The 27,303-nt window shown below is 35.3% G+C and overlaps 1 protein-coding gene across 5 annotated transcripts in view; it reads right to left on the bottom strand.

The window, feature by feature from the left end:
- RPTOR (regulatory associated protein of MTOR complex 1) overlaps positions 1-27,303 on the bottom strand; it is a 508,936-nt gene that overhangs the window by 339,462 nt on the left and 142,171 nt on the right. The gene's annotated exons all lie outside the window — the stretch shown is intronic.

The following is a 27,303-nucleotide window of genomic DNA, read 5'->3' as shown; positions in this document are numbered from 1 at the left end:
GTTGCAGAAAAAGCCTTTAGAAAGCACAACGCTCACTAATGCTAAATACCATACAATGTGTAGGCATTAGGGACCTCTGTTTGATATCATAAGGAGCATCTTATCTAAAACCAAAAGGAAGTATCATATGTAATGGGGATACACTAGAACCTTTTCCATTAAATAAGAGAGTAAAACAAGAATGCCCACTGTTCCCCCTATTATTTGATATGGTTCTGGAAATACTAGCAATGGCAACAGGAGAAAGAAATTAAAGACATAAAAAAAAGGTAAAAAGGAGATAAAAGTATCCCTATTTGCTAATAACATAATGTCATGTTTGGATAAACCTTGGGAATCAGCAAAGGTATTAATTGACACAATAGTTTTACAGAAATTGCAAACCATAAACTAAACTCTCAAAAATCAAAATCATTTCTGTATAACAATAACAACATATAAGAAGCAATAATAGGAATGAAAATCCCATTCCAAATAACAAAAAAAAAGCATAAAATTTCAGGGGACCAATCTACCAAAACACACAAAAGACTTGTATAGATTTAATTACCAAGTGTTCCTTAAAGAAATAAAAAATTTAAATTGTTAGAGGAATATTCAACCCTATCACTAAACCTTGGCTAAAGAGAGTGGGTATTTTTGCTTCACTCCCATAGTTATTAGAAAAGGTTCTGGTGCCAATATAATAATAATGACAATGGTACCAAAGTTAATTTAAACATTTACTGCGATACTAATCAAAATACCAAGGGGTACTTTATAGAACTTGATAAAATAACAATGAAATTCATGTGGAAAAGCAAAAGATACAGAATATGAGAGGAAAGGATAAAAGAAAATAGGGATGAAATAGGGATAAAATTTCCAGACCTCAAAGAATATTATAAAGCAGCAGTCGTTAAAACCATCTGGTACTGGTTTAAAAAATAGAGATAGATCAATGGAACAGACGAGACAAAGGAGAATCAAAAACAAACGGACCTCAGAAACCCAGTATTTGATAAAGAGGAAAACACAGATTACCTATGAAAAAACTCAGTATTTGATAAAAATTGCAGATAAAATTAGAAAGCATTTTGACAGAAATTAGGCTTAGAACACCACCTTACACAATACTCCACGATACATTCTAAATGCATATGACTTTAATTAAAACATCATACTATAAAAAAAATGAGAAGAGAAGCAGATCATAGAATTCTCACAACTATGGGTAAGAGACATATTCTTTTTCTTTTTCTTCTCCATGTTTAATATTTTATTTTATCTTAATTACAAGTAACAACTATTTTTAATGTTTCTTAAAATTCTGAGCTCTGAATTGTCTCCCTACTCTCCCCTGTCATTGAGAGGGCAAGAAATTTGATACAGGTTATACATGTGAGGTCATGCAAAACATTTCCATATTATATTGTGAAAGAAAACACACACACACACACACAAACACACATACACACACAACATAACTTTTTTTTTAAAGTATGCTTTGATATATATCCAGACTGCATCAGTTTTTTCTCTGAATATAGCATTTTCATCATAAGTCCTTAGTAACTGTCTTAGATCACTGTACTGCTGAGAATAGTTATTTGCAGCTGATCAACATACAATATTGCTCTTACTATGTACACTGTTTTCCTAGTTCTAGCTCTGTTCACTTCATGTTAGTCTCTCTGGGTTTTTCTGAGAGCATCCTGCTTGTCATTTTTTGTGGCACACTAGTATTCCATTACAATTGTGTACCACAACTTGGTCAGCAATTCCCCAATTGACAGACATCCCCTCAATTTCCAATTCTTTGCCACCACCAAAACAGCTGCAATAAATATTTTGGTACATATAGGTTCCTTTGCTTTTTGTTTTTTTATCTCTTTGGGATACAGACCTAGTAGTAGGTTAATGGATCAAAGAGTATGCACAGTTTTATAGACCTTTGGGTATACTTCCAAATTGCTCTCCAGAATGACTGAATCAGTTCACAACTCCACCAACAGTGCATTAGTGTCTAAATTTCCTCACATCCCCACCAACATTTGTTATTTTCCTTTTCTGTCATTTTAGCCAATATGATAGGTGTGGTACCTCAGTGTTGTTTTGATTTGCATTTTTCTAATCAATAGTGAGTTAAAGCATTTTTCTAATGACTATAGATAAGTTTGATTACTTTGAAAACTACCTGTTCATATCCCTTAATCATCTATCAGCAAGGGAATAGCTTGTATTTTTCTAAATTTGACTCAGTTCACTACATATTTGAGAAATGAGGCCTTTATAAAGCAGAGATACTTGCTGTAATTTTTTCACAGTTATGATTACTGTGTATTTCTCTCCAACCTACTACTCACCCCATTTATCCTTTCACCCTGTCCATTCTTAAAAGTGTTTTGCTTTTGACTACTGCCTCCTCCAAACTGCCCTCCCTTCAATCAACACCCCCTTTCTCTTCCTACTTTTCTATAGGTTAAGATAGATTTCTACACCCAACTGAATTAAGAGATGTATTCCAAACTAAAAAAGAGACAGAAGCAATTAATTAGAAAAGATAGAACAGATACCTGATTATAAGAAATTGAAAAGCTTCTAAATAGATAAAATTAATATATCTAGGATAAGAAGGCAGCAGCTAGGTGGCACGGCGGAGAGTAATGGGCCTAGAATCAGAATAGGACCTAAAACACTTACTAGCTATATGACTCCAGCTAGGCAAATCACTTTATCCTGTTTGTCTCAATTTGCTAATCTATAAAATGAGTTGGAGAAGGAAATGGCAAACCACTCTAATATCTCTGCCAAGAAAACCCAAAATAGAGTCATGAGGAGTCAGACATGACTGAAAATGACTGAAAAATAATAGGATATGGGAAATGGTTGAATGGGGAGGAAAATCTTTATATTAAATTTCTCTGATAAGGTACTGATATCTAAAACACACATGAACATGACTAATGATGAAATATGTTTAACATGATTGCTCAAACTGCTTGCTGTCTTGGGGAGAGGGAAGAGAGAAAAATCTGGAATGCAAAATCTTGTAAAGAATAAATGTTGAAAACTATCTTTACATGTAATTAGAAAAAATAAAATACCATTTACTAAAAAATAAAAAAAAAAGTAAAAAATATATATGGACAATGTTTCTACAGGTGTATAGACACATATATAGTAAAACTAACAGCCACTCCCCAATAAATAAGTGATCAAAGTATATGTATGGTTCTTAAAGAATTGCAAAGTATTCAAAACCACATAAAAGAATGCTCCAAGTCAATAATAATAAGAGAAACAAAAATCAAAATAACCCTTAATTTAATACTCTGCACACTGTTGCATTATTGGTGGAGCAGCGAAATGATCCAACCATTTTGGAAAGCAATTTGGAATTACGCAAATAAAGTGACTAAAGTGCCCATGCCCTTTAAACCAGAAACTCCATTACTAGGCTTATAGCCCAAGAAAGCTGCCAATAAGAAGAAAGTCCCCACATGCTCCAAAATATTTATAGTAGCACTTTTGGTACTACTACAGAATTGGAATCAAAGCTAAGAATAGGAATCAAGAGAGATGCTCATCAATTGGAAGTGGCTAAACAAATTGTGGTACATGAATGTAATGGAATATTACGGTGCTATATAAGAAATAGTGTGAATGCCAAATGCAGAGAAGCATGAAAATATCTATATGAACTGGTATGGAGCGAAGTAACTAGAACCAAGAAAACCATATAAGCAGTAATTAAAACAATGTAAGTGGAAAGAACAACTACATATCCAAAAATCAAAAGTAAGCAAAATGGATAACTCTGATTACATTAAATTGAAAAGTTTTTTGCACAACCAAAGCCAATGCAACCAAGATTAGAAGGAAAGCAGAAAATTGGGAAAGAATTTTTACAACCAGTCTCTCTGATAAAGACCTCATTTCTAAAATATATGGAGAATTAAGTCAAATTTCTAAGAATACAAGTCATGCCCCAATTAATAAATGGTCAAAGGATATAAACAGGCAGTTCTCAGATGAAGAAATTAAAGACATCTCTAGTCATATGAAAAAATGCTCTAAATGACTACTGATTAGAGAAATGCAAATCAAAACAACTCTGAGGCACCATATCACACCTATCAGATTGGCCAACGTGACAAAACAGGAAAAATGATAAATGGTGGAGAAGATGTTGGAAAATTGGAACACTAATGCATTGTTGGTGGAGTTGTGAAATGATTCAACCATTTTGGAGAGCAATTTGGAACAATGCCCAAAGGGCTATAAAAATATGCATACCCTTTACCCAGCAATACCACATCTAGGGCTATATCCCAGAAAGATCATACAAATGGGAAAAGGACCCACGTGTACAAAAATATTTATAGCAGTTTTTTTTGTGGTGACAAAGAATTGAAAATCAAAAGGATGCCCATCAATTGGGGAATGGCTGAACAAGTTGTGGTATATGAATGTAATGGAATACTATTGTGCTATAAGAAATGATGAACAGGCTGACTTCAGAAAAACCTGGAAAGACTTGTATAGTCTGATGCTGAGTGAAATAAACAGAATTAAAGAGAACGCTGTACACAATAACAGCCACATTGTGCGATGACTAATATTGATAAACTTAACTCTTCTCAGCAATACAAGGATCTAAGACATCTCCAAAGGCCTCATGATGGAAAATGCTGTCCACATCCAAAGAAAGAACTATGGAGTTTGAATGCAGATAAAAGCATACTATTTTCTATTTTTTTTTCTTCTGTTGTGTTTTGTTTCCTTTTTCTGGTGGTTTCTCCTATTGGTTCTAATTCTTACTTACAACACCACTAATGTGAAAATATGTTTAATAGGAATGCATACATATAACCTTATATCAGACTGTGTGCTTTCCTGGGGAGAGAGGTGAGGAGGAAAGGGGAAAAAAATTTAAAACTTAAAAGCTTATGGAAGTGATTGTTGATAATCCAAAATAAATTAATTTAAAAAATACTCATAGTAGCTCTTTTTGTGGTGGCAAAGATATATTAGCTAAGGGGAAATTGGGGAATTTCTGATAAAATTATGGAATATGAATGTAATAGAATATTAATGCAACATAAGCAATGATGAAAGGGATGGTTTCAGAAAAAGAAAAAAAAACAACCCTGGGAAAACTTGGGCAAATTTTACACAGAGTATAGTAAGCAGAATCAGGAAAACAATGTATATAATAACAAGCATATTGTAAAAGAAAAGCAGCTTTGAAAAACTTAAGAATTCTGAACAATGCAGTTAATCATTCAAGATTACCAGAAGACTGATGTTGAAACATGCTATTCATTTCCTGACAAAGAGGTCATAGACTGAGGGTGTTCTAAGGGAAGTGGACATAAATTTATGAAAACCAATTAGAGAATTTGTTTTGCTTCACCATGCATATTAGTTAAAAGAGTTTTACTTTTCTTCTCTCTTTTTTTCATTTTTTTTTGGGTAACGTGGAATGAAGGAAAAATTGCTTGATAATTAAAAAATAAAAATCAAAAAATCAAAAGTAAATATATCAAAATTATGAAGATCGTATAAGGCTTGAGTGAAAACATATGAGAAATATGAGAAGTTTCCCCCCAAACCAATGCTTCAAGAAGGTGGGAAGTCCACAGGTGTCACTCATTGCACACGTTTCTGGACTTCATGAATGTGTTGATCAATTGTACTATCCCCCCCATTCTAATAAATGCTATTCTTTACATGGGATGACGAAGGGAAGGATGAAGGGAAAGGTTACTAAGGATAAGTGTAATGATGTAAGAAACAAAAGATAGCTATAAAAACTTGTTTTAAAAAAGAAATTGTGTATGAGATGAGTACAGAAAAGCATGATGATATAAAAAACAAGATATCAAAAAAACTGATTTTAAAATTGTATGTTTGTTAGACATCTCAAACAAAGCACCTCTAAAACAGAGCTTATTATCTTTTCCCATAAACTCTACCCTATTGTGAATTTCCCTGTTATAACTGAGGGCATCACTACTCTTCCAGTCACTCAAGTTCCCAATCTCAGTGAGTACAGATTAGACCAAGTTATAACTCTGCTCAATAAATTCCAAGGGCTCTCTACTATTAACTCCAGGATCAAATATAAGTTGTTTGTTTGACATTAAAGCTCTTCACAAAATGACCTCTTCCCACATTTCCAATCCTCTTACAGTACACTCTCTTCCTTACACTCTACAACCCTACATTGACCTATTTAATTTTCCTCGCATTCAAAACTCTGACATTTCTAGAAATTTTCATCTTGAAATTTCTTTCAAGAGTAGATAAGCGAATTTTTTTCAATTTTCTCTTTGCCCTCTTGAAATAGGTTCAGGCAGTATTCTAATACCTTGAAATATGATATGCTGGCTCTTTTTTTGTTGGGGGTGGGGAGTATGACTTTGAAGAAGTACAAAGATGGAGATGGTGGAATTTGAATCTGGGTTCTATGAATTGAGAGCTACTGCTCTTTCCACTTTAACATATGATTTTTATTAAATACCTACTATGTATAAATGGGCAGGTAGATAGCATAGAAAGGATAGATAGAGTGCAGGGCCCTGGAGTCAGGAGCACCTAAGGTTAAATGTGGCCTCAGATACTTAGTAGCTGTGTGATCCTGGGCAAGTCACTTAATGTAGTTTGCCTCAGTTTCTTCATCTGCAAAATGAGCTGGAGAAGGAAATGGCAAACCATTCCAGTATCTTTGCCACGAAAATCCCAAATTGGGTCACAAAGAGGGGATATGACCTATCAACTAAACAGAAATGATATATAAATGTCTTTATACTAGAGATGCAAAGAAAAATAAATTAAGAAGTATCTGCTTTAAAGGGATTTATCTTCCAAAGTAGTTGGGGGAAGGAAATTTAAGTTGCATAATAACAGCAAGAACTATATTAGCAAAATGAATTTGAGATATATACTTTGCAGTTTAAGTAACTAAAATGATTTTAGTTGATTTTTTAACAAATGTATTTTAATTAAGAATTTTTAAGAGAAAATAAAGTTTATCATAAAGCACATTTTAAAAAGTTTATACAAAAAAGGTCATGCAAAAAATATTTCCAGATTAGCCATGTTGCAAAAGAAAATACAAAATAAAATAAAAACAAAGGGTTTTTCTGGGTTCGTTTTTTTAAAACATGCTTCAATCTGTACTCAACTCATCAATTCTCCCTCTGAGGGTAAATAGCATTTTTCATCACAGTTCCTTTGGAATTGTCTTGGATCATTGTCTTGATCAGAGTACCTAACTCCTTCACAGTGGATCATCCTTACAATATTGCTGCTAATACATTAAAAAAAAAATCACCTAAGTCTGCTCATTTCATTTTGCACCAGTGCATACAAGTCTTGCCAGGTTTTTCTGAAGTCTGCCTGCTCATCATTTCTTATAGCACAGTAGTATTCCATTACAATCATATACCACAACTTGTTTAGCCATTCCCCAACTGATCGGCCTCCCTTCAACTTCTAATTCTTTGTTATCACAAAAGGAGCTACTATAAATATTTTTGAACATACAGGTCCTTTTCCTTTTTCTCTGAACTCTTTGGGATATAAAACTAGTAGTGGTATTGCTGACCCAAAGTGTATGCACAGTTTTAAAGTTTTTTGGGTATAGTTCCAAATTGTTCTCTACAATGGTTGAACTAGCACAACTCCATCAAAAATGCATTACTAAGGGAAAAAAAAGCATTACTGTCTCAATTTTTCCATATCCCTTTCAGCATCTGTCATTTTCCTTTTCTATAATGTTAGCCAATCTGATAGGTATAATAAGGTGGTATCTCAAAGTGGTTTTGATTTGGATTTCTTTAAACAGAAATGATTTAGAGCATTTTTTCCATGTGACTATTGGAATGGCTCTTACTGCTAGAAATTGGGTTGGTTCCCTACGTATTTGAGAAATGAGGACTTTATCAAAACAATAAGCTGCAAAAAATATTTCTTATTTTTCTTATAATTTTGGCTGCATTGGTTTTCTTTGTGCAAAAGCTTCTTAATTTCTTGTAATCAAAATGATCTATTTTATTTCCTGTAATCTCCTCTGTCTCTTATATAGACATAAACCCTTCCCTTGTCCATAGATGTGACAGATATTTTTTCCATGCTCCCTTAATTTACTTATAATGTTACATTTTATGTCTAAATCATTTATCTATTTTGATCTTACCTTGGTATAGGGTGTGAGATGTTGGTCTACCAGGGGTGGGGAAGCTGGGGCCTTGAGGCCACATGTAGCCCTCTAAGTCCTCAAGTGCAGCCCTTTGACTGAATCCAAACTTCACAGAACAAATCCTCTTAATAAAAAGATTTGTTCTGTAAAACTTGGACTCAGTCAATAGGCCATACCTGAGGACCTAGAAGGCCACATGTGACCGCAAAGCCACAGGTTCCCCACTCCTGGTATCTCTTAGTTTCTGCCAAACTTCTTTCTAGCTTTCCCAGCAATTTTTGTCAAATGGTGAGTTCTTAGCCCAAAATTTAGTTCTTTGGATTTACAAACAGTAGATTACTATGGTCATTTAGTATTGTGTATTGTATATGTAATCTACTGCACTGATCCACCACTCTATTTCTAAGTATGGATACTTAGCCACTACCAGATAGTTTTGATGATCACCACTGTATTATGTAGATTGAAAAGCAGAACTGCTACGCCACATTCCTTCACATTTTCTTTTCATTGATCCCCTTGATATTCTTGACCTTTTATTCTTCCAGATGTATTTTGTTACTATTTTTTCTAGTTCTAAAAAATAATTCTTTGGTACTTTGATTGGTATGGCACTGAATGAATAAATTAACTTAAGTAGAATTGTCATTTTTATTATACTGACTAAGCTTGCCTATGAACAATTAATATTTCTCCAGTTATTTAGATCTTTCTTTATTTGTGTGAAAAGTGTTTTGTAATTGTGTCTATATAATCCCTAAGTTTGTCTTGGCAGGTGGACAGGTATATTGTCTACAGAGTCTTTACACAGAATTTCTCCATCTCTTCTTGCTGAGTTTTGTTGGTAGTATATAGAAATGCTGATGATTATTGTGGGTTTATTTTATATCCCGCAATTTTGCTGAAGTTGTTTCAACTAGTTTTTTTAGTTTATAATCTAGAATTCTCTAAGTATACCACCAAAGCTTCTGCAAAGAGTGACAGTTCTGTTTCCTCATTTACTATTTTTATTCTTTCAATTCATTTTTTTCTTGTCTTATTGACAGCGCTTGTGTTTCTAGTTGAACACTGAATAACAGTGGTGACAACGGACATTGTTGCTTCACCCCTGATCTCACTGGAAAGGCTGTTTATCCCCATTAGAGATAATGCTTGCCGATGGTTTTAGATAGATATTACTTCTTATTTTAAGAAAGGTATTGATTCCTATGCTTTCTAGTGTTTTTAGTAGGAACAGGTTTCATATTTTGTCTAAGGCTTTTTCTGCATCCACTGATATAATCATATGATTGGTTATTGCATATAGTTTGATAAATTTGATTTGTTATTAATATAATCATGTTTTTGTTATTGATATGGTCAATTATGCCAATAGTTTTTCTTATATTGAGACCTGCATTTCTGATATAAATCCCACCTGGCCATAGTATAATGTAATATACTGGTTATTTCATATAGTTCAATAAATATGATTTGTTATTGATATAATTATGTTTTTGTTACTGATATGGTCAATTATGTCAATAGATTTTCTTATATTGAGACCTGCATCCCTGATATAAATCCTACCTGGTCATAGTGTAATGTAATATACTGCTGCTAGTGTTTTATTTAAAAAATTTATATCAATATTCATTAAGGAAATTAGTCTATACTTTCCCTTCTCTGTTTTTTCTCTCTTTGCTTTAGGTATCAAAACCATATTTGTGTCATGAAAGGAATTTTATAGGACACCTTTACCTACTTTATAAAATAATATATACAGCACTGGGATTCATATTTCCTTAAATTTTGGTAGAATTCACTTGTGAATACATCTGGTCTTGGGGATTTTTTTCTTAGGGAGCTCATTAACGACTTGTTCAATTTCTTTTTCTAAGTTGGGACTACTTTTCTATTTTCCCTTCTTTTAATCTGCGCATTTTATATTTTTGTATTCATCCATTTTACTTAGATTGTCAGTTTTACTGGCACATAATTGGGCAAAATAACTCCTAATACTTTAATTTCATCTTCATTGGCAGTGCATTCACCCATTCCATTTCTAAAAATACCTTATCTATTTTATTTTTTATAAAACCAGCTCCTAATTTTATTTATCAGTTTAATGGTTTGATTTTTTATTTGTACTTTTAGTTTTACTAATCTGTCCTTTGATTTTTCAGGATTTCCACTCTAGCATTTAAATAAAGATTTTTAATTTATAATTTTTCTTGTTTTTTTAGCTGCACATCCAATTCATTGATCTGTTCTTCCTCTCTTTTACTGATAGATGCATTAAGAGATATACAATTTCCCTTAATTATTGCTTTGGCTGCATCTCACAAATTTTGGAATGCTCTCTCATTGTTGCTATTCTCTTTAATGAAACTGATAGTTTCTATGATTTGTTCTTTAACCCACTTATTCTCAAGGATTAAATTAGTTTCCAATTAGCTTTTAATCTATGCTTCAATGACACTTTATTAAATATAACTTTTTTTGCATTATGGTCTGAAAGGGGTGCATTTAATATTTCCATTTTTCTGGATTTGATTGTGAGGTTTTTATGCCATAATACATGGTCAGTTTTTGCGAAGGTATATAGTGCTGAGAAAAAAGGTATGTTACTTTCTCTTCTCATTCAGTTTTCTCCAGAGGTCCATCATATCTAACTTTTCTAAGATTCTATTCATCCCCTTGGCTTCTTTCTTATTTATTTTAAGGTTACACCTATCTAGCCCTGAGAGGGGAAAGCCGAGGACCCCACTAGTAGAGTTTTACTGCCATTTCCTCCTGTAATTCATTTAACTTTTCTTTTAAGAATTTGGATGAAAAAAGAATGATCTGGATGCTATGCCATTTGGTGCATATATGTTTAGTACTGATATTACTTCATTTTATGGTTCCTTTAGCAAGATGTAATTTCTCTGTTTATCTCTTTTAATAAGCCCAAAAGCTTACTGAAGAAAATACTTCCTTAAAAATTAGAATAGAGCAATTGGAAGATAGTGACTTTATGAGAAATCATGACACAGTAGAACAAATCCAAAAGAATGAAAAATTAGAAAACAATGTGAAATATCTCATTGGAAAAACAGCTGACCTGGAAAATAGATCCAGGAGAGAGAATTTAAAAATTATTGGACTATCTGGAAGCCATGATCAAAAAAAGAGCCTAGATATCATCTTTCAAGACATTATCAAAGAAAACTGCCCTGATATTTTAGAACCAGAGGGCAAAACAGAAATTGAAAGAATCCGCTGATCTCCTCCTGAAAGAGATCCCCAAAGGAAAACTCCTAGGAATATTGTAACCAAATTCCAGAGTTCCCAGGTCAAGGAGAAAATATTACAAGCAGCCAGAAAGAAATAATTCAAGTATTGTGGAAACACAATCAGGATAACACAAGATATAGCAGCTTCTACATTAAGGGACTGGAGGGCACGGAATATAATATTCCAGAGGGCAAAGGTGATAGGATTACAACCAAGAATCACCTATCCAGCAAAACTGAGTACAATCCTTCAGGGGGAAAAATGGTCATTCAGTGAAATAGAAGACTTTCAAACATTCTTGATGAAAAGACCAGAGCTGAATAGAAAATGTGACTTTCAAATACAAGACTCAAGTGGAACATGAAGAAGTAAACAGGAAAGAGAAATCATAAGAGACTTATTAAGGTTGAACTGTTTACATTCCTCCATGGAAAGATGATATTTATAACTCATGAGACCTCTGTCAGTATTAGGGTAGTTGGCGGGAAAAAATTATATGTATGTGAAAAGGGAGAGAGAAAGAGAGAGAGAGGAGAGAGAGAGAGAGGGCACAGGGTGAGTTGAAGATGAAGAAGGGTCATATCTGGAGAATAAAATAAGGGGTGAGAGATGATTACACTAGGAGAAGGAGAAAGGAAGAGGTAAAACAGGGTAAATTATCTCACAAAAAAACAGAAAAGAAAAGGCTTTTACAGTGGAAGGGAAACAGGGGAAGGTGAGAAGGCATGAGTGAATCTTAGTCTCATAGGATTTGACTTAAGGAGGGAATAACATACACACTCAATTGGGTATAGAAATCTGTCTTACCCTACAGGAAAATACGGGTAGAAGGGGACAAGACAGCAGGGGAATGATAGAGAGGAGGGCAGACTGGGAAAGGGGATAACCAGAAGCAAACACTTCTGAGGAGGGACAGGGTCAAAAAGAAAGAACAGATAAAATAGGGGGACGGGATAGGATTAAGTGAAATAGAGTTAGTTTTTCACAATATAACTACTATGGAAGTGTTTTGCCTAACTGCACTGTATAACCTATATTGAGTTGCTTGCCTTTTCAATGAGGGTGGGTGGGGAGGGAGGAAGGGAGAAAATTTGGAGCCCAAAGTTTTAAAAAACATATGTTTAAAAAAATGTTTTCACATGAAACTGTGAAATAAGAAATACAGGAAATGGGGTACAGAAATCTATCCTCCCCTACAGGAAAGTAGAAGGGGAAGGGGATAAGAGAAGGGGGGGGAGAAATAGAAGGGAGGGCAGACTAGGGGAAGGAATATTCAGAATGCATGCCATCTTGGGGTCGGGGGAGGGGCAAGATGGGGTGAAAATTTGGAACTCAAAATCTTGTGGAAGCAAATGTTGAAAACTAAAAATAAAGAAAAAAAAATTTTTCTCTTTGACCTGGAAGCTCTGGAGTTTGGCTATAATATTCTTGGCAGTTTTCATTTTCCAATCTCTTTCAGGTAGCGATCAGTAGATTCTTTCAATTTCTGTTCAATTGGGGCAGTTTTCCTTAGTAACTTTTTAAAATATGATGTCTAGGATCTTTCTCTGATCATGATTTTCAGGTAATCCAATAATTCATGAACTATCTCTCCTAGATCTATTTTCCGGGTCAGTTGTTTTTGCAATGAAGTATTTCACATCTTCTATTTTTTCATTCTTTTGACTTTGTTTTATTGTTTTAGGTGTCTGACGGAGTAATAGTTTTCACTTGCCCAATTCTAATTTTTAAGGAATTATTTTCTTCAGTGAACTTTTGTATCTCTTTTTCCATTTGGACAATTCTGCTTTTTAAGGAATTATTTTCATCAGTGAATTTGTCTCTTTTCCAAAAGGCCAATTATAGTTTGTTTTTTTTAAAATATCAATTTGTTTATTTTTAGTTTTCAACATTCACTTCCACAAGTTTTTGAGTTCCAAATTTTTACCCCATCTCCCCCCTCCCCCCACCCCAAGATGTCATGCATTCTGAATATCCCTTCCCCTACTCTGCCCTGTCTTCTATCTCTTCCCCCCCTTCTCTTATCCCCTTCCCTTTCTATTTTCCTGTAGGGCAGGATAGACTTCTATATCCCATTTCCTATTTTTCTTATTTCCCAGTAGCATGTGAAAACATTTTTTTAAAAACATATGTTTTTAAAACTTTAGGTTTCAAATTTTCTCTCTTCCTCCCCCCCCACCCACCCTCATTGAAAAGGCAAGCAATTCAATATAGGTTGTACATGTGCAGTTATGCAAAACACATCCATAGTGGACGTGTTGTGGAAAACTAGCTCTATTTCCCTTAATCCTATCCTGCCCTCCCATTTAGTCTATTCTTTCTTTTGACCCTGTCCCTCCTCAGAAGTATTTCCTTCTGATTACCCCCTTTCCCAATCTGCCCTCCTCTCTATCATCCCCCTGCTCTCTTGTCCCCTTCTCCCCCTATTTTCCTGTAGGATAAGACAGGTTTCCATACCCAATTGAATGTGTATGTTATTCCCTCCTTAAGCCAAATCCTATGAGAATAAGATTCACTCATTCCCTCTCACCTTCCCCCATTTCCCCTTCCACTGTAAGAGACTTTTCTTTTCTTTTTTTTTTGTGAGATAATTTACCCCATTCTACTTCTCCCTTTCTTCTTCTCCGAGTATCATCCTCTCTCATCCCTTAATTTTATTCTCCAGATATGACCCCTTCATCTTCAGCTCACCCTGGGCCCTCTATCTATCTATCTATCTATCTATCTATCTATCTATCTATCTATCTATCTACATCTACATACACATAATTTTTTTCCTCCAACTACCCTAATACTGACAAAGTTCTCATGAGTTATAAATATCATCTTTCCATGGAGGAATGTAAACAGTTCAATCTTAAGAAGTCTCTTATGATTTCTCTTTCCTGTTTACCTCTTCATGGTCCACTGGAGTCCTGTATTTGAAAGTCAAATTTTCTATTCAGCTCTGGTCTTTTCATCAAGAATGCTTGAAAGTCCTCTATTTCACTGAATGACTATTTTTTCCCCTGAAGGATTATACTCAGTTTTGCTGGGTAGGTGATTCTTGGTTGTAATCCTATCTCCTTTGCTCTCCGGAATATTACATTCCATGCCCCGTGGTCCTTTAATGTAGAAGCTGCTAAATCTTGTGTTATCCTGATTGTGTTCCCACAGTACTTGAACTGTTTCCTTCTGGCAGCTTGTAATATTTTCTCCTTGACCTGGGAACTCTGGAATTTGGCTATAATATTCCTAGGGGTTTTCCTTTGGGGATCTCTTTCAGGAGGAGATCTGTGGATTCTTTCCATTTCTATTTTGCCCTATGGTTCTCATATATCAGGGCAGTTTTCCTTGATAATTTCTTGAAAGACGATGTCTAGGCTCTTTTTTTGATCATGGCTTCCAGATAGTCCAATAATTTTTAAATTCTCTCTCCTGAATCTATTGTCCAGGTCAGCTGTTTTTCCAGTGAGATATTTCACATTGTTTTCTAATTTTTCATTCTTTTGGATTTGTTCTACTGTGTCATGATTTCTCATAAAGTCACTATCTTCAATTGCTCTATTCTAATTTTTAAGGAAGTATTTTCTTCAGTAATCTTTTGGACTTCCTTTTCCATTTGGCCAATTTTTCTTTTTAGGGCATTTTTCTCCTCATTGGCTTTTTGGACCTCTTTTGCCATTTGAGTTAGGCTATTTTTTAAGGTGTTATTTTCTTCAGTATTTTTTGGGGTCTCCTTTAGCAAACTGTTGACTTGTTTTTCATGATTTTCTTGCATCACTCTCATTTCTTTTCCCAGTTTTTCCTCTACTTCCCTTACTTGCTTCTCAAAATCACTTTTAAGCTCTTCCAAGCCCTGGGACTGATTCATATTTTTCTTGGAGGCTTTGGATGTAAGAGCTTTGACTTTGTTGTCTTTTTCTGGTTGTATATTTTGATCTTCTTTTTCACCAAAGTAAGATAATATAGTCTGACTCTTTTTGCACTGCTTGCTCATGATCCCAGCCAATTACTTGAGTTTTGAACTCTTTGTTAAGGTATGAATCTGCTTCCAGTGTGGAGAATGTACTGTCCCAAGCTTCAGTGGTTTGCATAGCTATTTTCAGAGATACTTGTAGGGACCTGCAAATTTTCAGTGCTTCCAAGGTGGTATGATAAGGGGCGAGGTGTTTACTCCTTTCCTGACCTGTGACTATAAGTACTCCTTTCTGTCCTGTAACTGTGAGGAGGGGCTCCTCTCTACAATCACTACAAGCTCCACCAAGCCAGCGCTCCTCCTCACCCCAGTACTGCCCACCCAGAACTGTGACCCAGATCCAAACACGGGCAAAGCAAGAGATTCCTGTCTCAGCACTGGCAAAGAAATCCCTGTAATCCCTCTCTGATCAGCCACTGGATTCCCCCTCAGTCTGTGGGCCAGAAGCTCGGGAAGCAGCCCCCCCCAGCACCACTCTCTTGGGGAATGGAGCTGAAACCCCACCTTCCCTTCTCAGCACCCACAGAAACAGACTTTTCCCACTGACCTTCTAATTTGTCTTTGGTATTGGTGGATTGAGGAGTCTGAAAACCTCCACAGCTGCCCAGGATTCAGTCCTTGGAGGCCTGCTCCAGGTTCGCAGTGGCCTGCGCGCCCATACCACGCTGCGCTGCGCTCCCAGCCCGGCACGATACACCTTTCTGATCAATCATCCAGGTTGTCTTCGGCTGGAAATTTGTTTCACTCTGTCTTTTTGTGGGCTCTGCTGCTTCTGAATTTGTTTAGAACCATTTTTTATGAGTATTTGCAGGGGTTTGGAGGAGAGCTCAAGCAAGTCACTGCTTTCACTCCGCCATCTTGGCTCCGCCCCCAATTCTAGTTTTTAAGGTATTATTTTCTTCAGTATTTTCAAGCTATTAATTTGTCTTTTCATGAGTTTCTTCCTTTGCTTTAATTTCTTCACCTAATATTTCCTCCACTACTCATTTGATTTTGAAAATATTTGTTTAGCTCTCACAGGAATTCTTGTTGGGTTTATGTCCAGTTGATATTTTAATTTGAAGCTTTACTTATTACAGCTATTTTGACCTCACTGTATTTTTCTGAGTTTGTGTCTTGATCTTCCCTGTCACCATAGTAGCTTTTTATGGTCAGGTTCTTTTTTGTTGTTACTGTTTGCACATATTTCTATCCTATTTCTTGGTTTGCACCTTTATGTTGATGTTGGGCTCTGTTCCCAGAATGGGAGGGAAAGGGTTCTGCCTCAAGCTCAGACTTTTTCATACTATGTTTTCAGAGCTAGCTCAGGGAGTCTGGAAGTTTTTCAGTATCCAAAGGTGGTGTGATCTGTGCGTTCACTGCTCTCTTGGTCTGCAATCTGGTCTTTACCCAGAAAGGGCCCCTGATCCCTTGGGACTGCAATTGATACTGCTTCTCAGGGCCCCTCCTCCCTTGGTAGCACAAAAATCATACTTTTCCTTAGAGTCCCTGATCCCTTTGTGCCAGAAGTATTACTGTCCCCTCAAGGTTTCCACTCCTTGACTGGAAGTGCTTCTCTCCACCCTTGAACTATGACCCAGACATGGGTATAGACAATAGGGCTGCCAAACAATTGCCCCTAAAGGCTTCCACACCCTCTTGACCAAAAGTGCTCCTCTCTGACCTTGAACTATGTCCCAGAAGTGAATCTAGGAAATGGTTGCCAAACAGCATCTGATCCTGTGTCTTGTGTTAGCACAGAAGTACTTTTAATCTCTTTCTCAACACTTGCCAGATCCCCTTACTGTCTCTAGCTTGAGAGGTCCTGAAGCTGGTTACTTCTGTTACCACCAACTAGTCCCAACACTGGTGTTTCATCCACATGGGCTAAAGGTCAGCCTCCTCCCCCATGTTAAAGATTTCTTTTTCTGACCTCCTAAGTTGTCTTGGGCTGGAAGCATTTCTCACTTTGACCTTTTGCTGGCTCTGCCACTCCAGAATTAGATTTGAAGCATTATTTTAAAGTTGTTTGGAAGCAATTATTCGGAATCCTCAGCTCAGTGTTTCCCTACTCTGCCATCTTGACTTTGCCCTTCAGAAGTCCAAATTAAGAACTTTATTTAAAAACTTAAAATATTATAGCAGCTCTTTTTTTGGTGGCAAATAATTGGAAATTGAGGGAATATTCATCAATTGGGGAATGGCTGTACAAGTTGTGGTATATTATTATGATGGAATACTAATAAGAAATGATGAGCAGGCAGGTTTCAGAAAACATCTGGGAAGACTTATATTAACTGATGCAAACTGAAGAGAACAGAACCAGGAGGACATTGTTTACAGTAACAGCAATACTGTAAGGATGATCAACTGTGAACAACTTAGCTATTCTCAGCAATATAATGATCCAAGAAAATTCCTAAGGACTTATGATGAAAAATCCTATCCACCTCCAAAGAAATGACAGACTCTGAATGCAGATCAAAATATACTTTTAAAGTTTATCTTTCCTGGGGGTTTTTTGCATGACTGTACATGTATCGTTTATATAAAATTTCTTGCCTTCTCAGGGAAGGGAAAGAGAAGGAAGGGAGGGAGAGAATTTGGAACTTAAATTTTTTTTAAAAAATGAATGTTAAAAACCGTGTTTATATGTAATTTTGGAAAAAATAAAATATTTTTAAAATAAATAAAAACTTAAAATGTGACCAAAAGCACTAATTATGAATCTCTTCTGCCACTGTCCCTCAATTCCAACTGATACATTATCTGTGATATTAATAAGTGTGGGATAGACTGTTAGAAATAGAATAAAAGATGTCAATTCCAATGAAATGTGTTAACTCTCTGAAATTAGTCTCTAAAACAGGATAGCTACATCGCATTCTTAAAAGAAAAACCAAATACTTAGGTGAATTATTCAAGAATGATATGTACAAGCAAATTTCACTGCTTAGCACCATAAGATCATAGATTTAGATCTAAAAGGGACCTTACAAGTCTTCAAATACAAACTTTATTTTATATAAGAAAAAACTGAATCCAGCTAGAGGTTAAGTGACCTGCCCAAAGTCAAACCAAAAAGTGACCTGCCAGAGGTAAAGCGCTAATCTGAACTCAAGTGGTCTGACTCCAAATTGCTATCCACTATACTATCCTAATTCATTATTTTCTAAAATATTGCCTAACTAAACCTTTTTGGGAGCTCTTACTGTCCCATTCTTAGAGCATTTATGGTCTAAAAATGAATATATCAAATGACTTGCAGAAAAACAAAGAAACCAAGGTACATGTGGAGGCTGAAGTGGTAAGGTATCATGGAAGAATAACAAAATGTTAACTCAAAAATTACCTGACTCAGACATGGCATGATGCAATGGAAGAGTGTTGCATTTACAATCAAAAGACCCTGGATCAAAAACTGTCTCTTCTACTTAATCCTTGTGAGATCATGAGTGTGGTACATTATACATACATTCTCACAATGGACTGATGAGCTTTGCTGATTTTTTCCCCTCTTCTTTTTTTTTTGGAATTAAAAGATATTATGAGATGGCTCTCTGGCAGGAAGAGAAAGAATATTTGGCTGCAGAAATTTGGGTAATATAAAAAAGGATTTCAATAAATATGTATTTTTAAAAAAACCAGATCTATTGATGTGTGAAAATGCTACAAGGCAGTTTCCTTAGGAGAAAATTTGTAAAGATACAAAAAGATTCTCAGCTCATAGCTTTCAAGTGTAAGTCTGACTTTTGAGGAAATACTAAGTAACTGAAACTTTATGGAAACATTCCCAGATAATCTAGTAGAGCTGGATACAAACTGACAGTTTCTAAAAGAAAAGTACTTCTTTATTTTAACACTAAACAGAGGAGGTAGTGTCAAGGTGAAGAATTGTATCATATACCACGTATGACACTGGCTTTTGCAAAACAGAAGCGCAAGGAAGACTGCCTTGCTTTGCAAGAGTGGCTAAGCACATTTTTCTTTCAAGGCTGCAATCTAACTTCATGAAATAAGACATTTTTCTTCAAGGAAGAGATGCAGAGAAGAGGTAGCATTCCACTAGCTTTGGGTCACAGGTTGGAAACAATCTTTTTATATCTTAAGTTTAAGGAGCTCATCTGTTAAGAGTCACAAAGAAGTGAAAATTAAATGGTGGCAGAGAAGAGTGTTTACAAGTGGTGTGTCTTATAAATTCCTCTTAGACAGCATCTTTCTAATCATTTTAGCCTACATTTCTACAATTTCCTCCAGATTCCTGTCAATTCCAAAACAAAAATGAGCACAAAGTCCCTACTATAGTATGAAGACATGAAGTAGTAGTAGACCCTTAATAAATAAATGTATTTTGTGGATGATGCTATTCAAGTCACTGAGAGGTTGTGATCTCTACTGGACAAATTCATGGATTTCAGAAGTACTGAAGAATTTGATCATCAATACAGGTAAGCTTAGAAATTACAAGGTAGAAATGAAGCTGTCTACTCCATAATGGCGAAGATACGTCTATTTGAAAAAGATGTACTTATACCTAACCTATCAAAGAAAGTAAATATCATTTGCTTAAATTAGTAAATACAGTCACAAAACTGTTTTCTATCCAAACACAATCTATCCAAAGCTTATTAGGAATAAGGACTATTTGAAAGGGTAATTTATAGAACCATTATCTAATGTTGTGAAATGCGTTGTATATTTTATCTTTTTTGGACCTCACAAGACCAGGAAACAGACATTAGAGACATTTTTATCTGAGGATAATGAGGCACAGGGAGGTTAAGTGAGTTGTCCACTGTCTTACAGTTAGTGTCAGAAATGGAATCTAGAAGAGGGCCTTTGAGATAATCTAGTATGCAAACAATATACATTTTTACAGATATGGAATGTTTAGGCCCAGAAAGGTTAAGTGAATTCTATATTTATTTTTTCTACTCAAATGTTATTTATATGTATATTTTCTCCTTAAACGATATCGCCTTCACAATCATGTAATAGTTGTCCTAAAATGGACTCTTTTTCTGGTATTAATATTATGAGGTCAGCTTCCCTCTTTTCTACCATCCAGTGCCAGATTTCAAGGGGAAAAAAAAAACAACAAAAAACAAAAACACCCTATACCAAAAGCCAAAACAAAACCAGAGCTCCTAACATTCTTTTAAGTTTAAATGGGGAACTCAAGCCCTTAAAATGTAAAGAGGAGACAAGAAGCCAATATTCTGATCTATAAATTTGCTGCAACAACCTAGTCAACCCCTAAAGGAATTCCTAGTAATAAGGCCAAGATCTAAATACTGCAATGGTTATGATAGGCACTCAAATGGAAACTGCCGCTTTTGTATCTGACACATAACTAGGGCCTCATCAAACTCCTTAGTCTAGAAAAGAATAATAAGACATGAAGAACAGTTTCCCTCACAAAGGAAAACATTAACAAGCCCTGATTCCTAGAAGTAAAACGGACAAAATTCAGCAATACCCCCAGGCCAATTAAATAGAAAGTTGTGCTTTCTTCCCATCTTTTCTTTACTCTTTTTTTCTCACATCCTCACAGTCTGAGATCTGATCATTGTGAATTCTTTTGTTTTGTTTTATAAAGCCCAGTGTGTTTTTCACAAATGAAAGAGTATTCTTAAAATGAGCCAGATGAGGCCCACCATTACAAAAGTTCTATATTATCAATTAATTTATTTCCCAAATGAATAGTAGTATAAATCTCATATACAGATAGGTTCATATGGCCATATCATGACCTTTTGATCCTATGTGTTATTCAGGAAGTAAAGTGCTTTGAACAGGGGGGGGAAATGTTATGCATATTCAGCTCCAATTTATCAGTAAAGTGTTTAAAATTCTATTTTAACTTACGTCTAGTTAGTAAAAAAAAATTGGTTTATCTCACATAATCATTAAATATTAGTTTACTGCATGCTTATTTTAAAGGTTCTTTTACATGCAATTTTTTATTTGCATGGACTTTAAAAAATATTCTACTTTTGCACTACTAAGTCTTTGCCTTCCTCTGAATTTTTTTCTTCCTTTTCGTTCTTCAAGGCTCCTTGAAATGAAAACAGCGCATCCTGTTCTAGCAATCTGTTCAGCCTACTTCACTGTATCTAGTTGGCAGATGACACTAAAATTTACAACTATTTTCCTTCAAAATTTGCCAAGGGCACTGATATCTCACATGATGCTTTGATTTAGTTGAGATTAAGCCAACTGAATTGCTTTACTATGTAACAACCTTTAGGCATTCAGGAAAATCAGAATTGTCAGTCATTTTGCCTAAACTTAAATATTACTTTAAGTCTACAAAGTTTTATAAAGCTAAAAATTAATATAATTACAACAATGAAAATGCAATGAATTTCGATTGGTCTGAATTTTCAATAAATACGCATTTCTTTTCTTCATTTCAACAAGTGATTTTCGCCTCACATATAATCTTCACTGTCCTTTGGGACAGATAATTAGCTTCTCTATCTGTTCTCTGACACCAGAGATATGACATGTCTTGGGACAAGATCACAAATGACATCAGGTAGAATTAGTAGAGTACAGCACCATTTTGCCACTAAGTCTCTCTCATCAAATTGCTAAATTCTATCTTTAAAAAAAGAGAGAGAATTTCCAGAATCACCAGATGAAGGAGAGGGTGCTGCAAGCAGCCAGAAAGAAACAATCCAAATATCATGGAACCACAGTAGGGATTGCACAGGACCTTGCAGCTTCTACATTAGAAGACCGCAGGGGTGGAACACGATATTCCGTGATGCAGGGGAGCCTGGATTGCAGCCAAGGATTGTCTACCCAGCAAAAATGAGCATCATTTTTCAAGGGAGGAGATGGATATTCAGTGAGGTAGGGGACTTCCAGACCTTCCTGGTGAAAAGACCAGAGGTCAACAGAAAATTTGATCTTCAAGTACAGGACTCAAGAAAGACACAAAAAGGTAAATGGGTCAGAAAGACACAATATGTTGTTAATAAGGGTGGGCAGTTTACACCCCTACAAGGGAATATGACACTTGCAACTCTTGAGAACTGTATTGTTATTACACCATGTTAAAGGAGTGTACATAAAGAGGGTGGATGTTAGTTGACTTTGATGTAATGATAAAAAAAAAGGATTCTGGTCAAGTGGGTTAAATGGATCCAAGTGAGTGGATTGATCTGATCTTGGAAAATGTACTGAGAAAGGAGGAGACAGACAGTCAAGGGTAAATTACACTGCAGGAAAAGACACAAAATCCTATTGCAGCAGAGGGAAAGAGGGGAGCGGAGTGAGCATTGTTTGAACCTTACTCTCATCGGGTTTGGCTCAAGAAGGGCATAACATGGTCAGTTGGGTATGGAAATCTAACTTGCCCTATAGGCAGTGGGGGGAGAGGGGGGAAAGAAAAGAGACAGGGGGAAAGAAGGAAGATTAACCCAGATTAACCAAAGAGGAAATAAAATGAATAACCCCATCTCAGAAAAAGAAATTTTAACAAGCCATTGATGAACTCCCTAGGAAAAAATCTCCAGGGCCAGATGGATTTACATGCAAATTCTGTCAAACATTTACAGAACAATTAATTCCAATACTACATAGACTATTTGAGAAAACAGGTGAAGAAGGAGTCTTAAGGATTTCTTTTTATGATACAAATATGGTGCTGATACCTAAACCAGGAAGAGTCAAAATAGAGAAAGAAAATTATAGACCAATTTCTCTAATGAATATAGATGCAAAATTTTTAAACAAAATACTAGCAAATAGATTGCAGCAACTTATCACAAGAATAATACACTATGACCAGTAGGATTTATACCAGGAATTCAGGGTTGGTTCAATATTGGGAAAATTATCAGCATAATTGAGCATATCAACACCAAAACCAACAGAAACCACGTGATCATCTCACCAGATGCAGAAAAGGCTTTTGATAAAATACAACACCCATTCCTATTAAAAACACTGGAAAGCACAGGTATAAATGGAGTCTTCCTTAAAATAATAAATAGCATCTATCTAAAACCTTCAGCAAGCATTATATGTAATGGGGACAGGCTAGAAGCATTTCCAATAAGATCAGGGGTGAAACAAGGATGTCCATTATCACCACTGTTATTCAATATCGTACTGGAAACTTAGCTTTAGCAATAAGAGAAGAAAAAGAAATTGAAGGCATTAGAATAGGCAAAGAAGAAACAAAGCTATCACTCTTTGCAGATGACATGATGATATACTTAGAGAATCCTAGAGAATCAAGTAAAAAACTACTTGAAATAATAAACAACTTTAGCAAAGTTGCAGGCTATAAAATAAACCCACATAAATCATCAGCATTTCTATATATTACCAACAAAGCCCAACAGCAAGAGATAGAAGAGAAATCCATTTAAACTTACTGTAGACATTATAAAATATTTAGGAGTCTACCTCCAAAACAAACCCAGGAACTCTATGAACACAATTACAAAACACTTTTCACACAAATAAAATCAGATCTAAATAATTGGAAAAACATCAGTTGCTCATGGGTAGGCGAGCTAATATAATAAAATGACAATCCTACCTAAGCTAATTTACTTATTCAGTGCCATACCAATCAAACTACCAAAAAATTATTTTATAGAGTTAGAAAAAATAATAACAAGATTCATTTGGAAAACAAAAGGTCCAGAATATCAAAGGAACTAATGAAAAGAAATGCAGGGGAAGGTGGCCTAGCAATTCCAGATCTTAAATTGTATTATAAAGTAGCAATCATCAAAACTGTTTGGTACTGGCTAAGAAATAGGGAGGTGGATCAGTGGAATAGGTTAAATATGCAAGACACAGTAGTCAATGACTACAGTAATCTATTATTTGATAAACCCAAAGACCCCAGCTTCTGGGATAAGAACACACTCTTTGAAAAAAACTGCTGGGAAAACTGGAAAAGAGTATGGCAGAAACTAGGCATAGACCCAAATCTCACACCATATACCAAAATAAAGTCAAAATGGGTTCATGACTTAGATATAAAGGCTGATACTATAAGTAAATTGGGAGAACGAGGAACAGTTTGCCTATCAGATCTATGGAGAAGAGAAGAATTCATGACCAAACAGGAGATAGAGAACATTATGAAAAGCAAAATGGATAATTTTGATTACATCAAGCTGAAAAGGTTTTGTACAAACAAAGCCAATGCAACTAAGATTAGAAGGAAGATAGAAAATTGGGAAGGAATTTTTACAACCAGTCTCTCTGATAAAGGCCTCATCTCTAAAATATATAGAGAATTAAGAAAAATTTGTAAGAATATAAGCCATTCCCCAGTTGATAAATGGTCAAAGGAGATGAACAGATAGTTGTCAGATGAAGCAATTAAAGCCATTCATAGTCATATGAAAAAATGCTCTAAATCATTATTGATTAAAGAAATGCAAATCAAAACAACTCTGAGGTACTACATCACACCTATCAGATTGGCCAACATGACAAAACAGGAAAATGATAAATGGTTGGAGAAGATGTGGGAAAATTGGAACACTAATGCATTGTTGGTGAAGTTGTGAAATGATCCAGCCATTTTGGAGAACAATTTGGAACTATGCCCAAAGGGCTATAAAAATGTGCATACCCTTTGACCCAGCAATAGCACTTCTACGACTATATCCCAAAGAGATCATACAAATGGGAAAAGGACCCACATGTTCAAAAATATTTATAGCAGCTCTTTTTGTGGTGGCAAAGAATTGGAAACCGAGAGGATGCCCATCCATTGGGGAATGGCTGAGCAAGTTGTGGTATATGAATGTAATGGAATACTATTGTGCTGTAAGAAATGATGAACAGGCTGATTTCAGAAAAACCTGGAAAGACTCATATGGTCTGATGTGGCCAGCACTATCACACTAAATTCAATATGAACGTGACCATTAAGAAGTCGTGTGATATGATGAGGTTCACATAGCTAGTGTGTATCGTATGTAAGGACTGAAGTTGGGTCTTCCTGGCTCTTTGTCCACTATGGTGTGCTCCCTCTCCAACTACAGTCAGGTAAAAAATACAAATCATTCTGTTTATATAAAAATAAATGTCCAAAAAGATCAAAGAGACAAAGAAGAAGTGGGTCATGTTATGCTAAATTTAATATATATACATATATATCTTTTAGATGAGTATTAATAATAATTTCACATTTATATACAGGTATACAATCATTTACAATATATTTTTGTTCTTTCATCTTGAGTGCACATTTTTCTTATATCCTTTTCTTACCCACTTGCTTAAATATGAAAGTAAATATAAATAACTATACATATTTAAGCTATGTCAGCTTAAATAAAAATAAATTTTTAAATGATTTTTCATATAAGGCACAATAATTTCAGCATAATGTATAAAGCTATCCCATTAAAAAGGACTAATATTCCCTTACTTACCCTTAAGGGCAAATGATTTTTATAGGTACAGCTATGTTCTACATCAAAGTCTATCCTAGCAGATAGTTACAAGAGTTATTGTGATATGCCTGGATCAAAGGTCATGAACAGTTTAAGTGTCTTTAAGGGCACAGTTAGTTCCAAATTGCTTTCCAGAATATCTGTACCAATTGACAGCTGAACCAATAGTATATCAATGTGCTTATTTTTCAGCCTCTCCAACATCTGTCATTTTCTTTTTTTTGTCAACTTTACTCATCTGAGGTGTGTAAGGTAGAATCTCAGAGTTGCTTTAATTTGCATTTCGCTAATTATTTGCGATTTGGAGAATTTTTTCATATGGTGGGTCACAGGTAGGTTAGGTTTCTTGCTTTGAGAAGTGCCTGTAGAAATACTTTGACCATTTATCAACTGGGGAATGGCTCAATTTTATAAATTTGAATCCGTTCCTTATATATCTTGGGAATGAGATCTTTATCAGAGAAACTTGCTACAAAGATCCACCTCTCCTCCAATTAACTGTTTACTCCCTAATCTTAGCTACAATGGATTTGTTTATGTATTTTCTTTTTTACTTTTCTGTAATCAAAAATGTCTACTTTATCTTCTGTCATCCCTACTACTTTGTTTTGGTCATCAACTCATCCCCATTCATAGACTGGAATGCTCATTTCTTCCTTGTTTCTCTAATTTGCTACGAATGCTACTTACTTCCTTATAGACAGGAGATGACCTAAATACATAGAATGAGACATATATTTTTCACATGGCCAATATGGAAATTTGTTTTAGTTGACATTGCATATTTGTTACAAAGGTTTTGCTTTTATTTTTCCTCTAGAGGTGAGGAGAGGTAGGAGAGAGAAAAATAAATATTTTGTAATTGAAAAAGCTCAAAGGAGAAGTCAATTAAGATGGTAGGAAGAAATGGGACACAAGAAAAGAACTCCTGCTGTAGATGGAGCAAAAGCTGAGTCTTGAAGGAAGCCAGTAAAACCAAGATTAGGGAAGAAGGAAGGAAAGAATTCCAGGCAGGAGGGGACAGACAGTGCAAAGGCATAGATACAAGAGAAAGAGTGAAGGGTCTAGCAGGTAGGTCAATATAGCAGTATCCTAGAATGCATTAAAGGGAGTCATGTAAGAACACACTGTAGTCCATTTTTTTGTTTTGTTTCTATTTTGGTAATTTCTGACCATAGAGTTCATGGACAGGAGCAAAGTGTGAGAAGACTAGAAAGGTATGAATGGGATGAGTTACAAAGAATCTTAAATGCCAAACAAAAGGCTTTATATTTGATCCTAGAAGTAACAGGGAGTCATTAGAGCTGCCCACATAGGGTTTAGAGGGAAGGATAGGGTATGGTCTGACTCCATTTAGGAAAATCACTCTTCCAGCCAAGTGAAAGAAGGAGTGGAGTAGGGAGAGAAAAGGGAGATTAATTAGGAGGCTATTGCAATAATATTCCAGGTGAGAGGCATTGAAAGCATGCATCCAGGTG

This window comes from Phascolarctos cinereus, unplaced genomic scaffold, assembly GCF_003287225.1.
Source record: "Phascolarctos cinereus isolate Bilbo 61053 unplaced genomic scaffold, phaCin_HiC Scaffold_5;HRSCAF=322, whole genome shotgun sequence".
Lineage (NCBI taxonomy): Eukaryota > Metazoa > Chordata > Mammalia > Diprotodontia > Phascolarctidae > Phascolarctos > Phascolarctos cinereus.
This window is presented reverse-complemented; position numbering and strand designations above follow the sequence as displayed.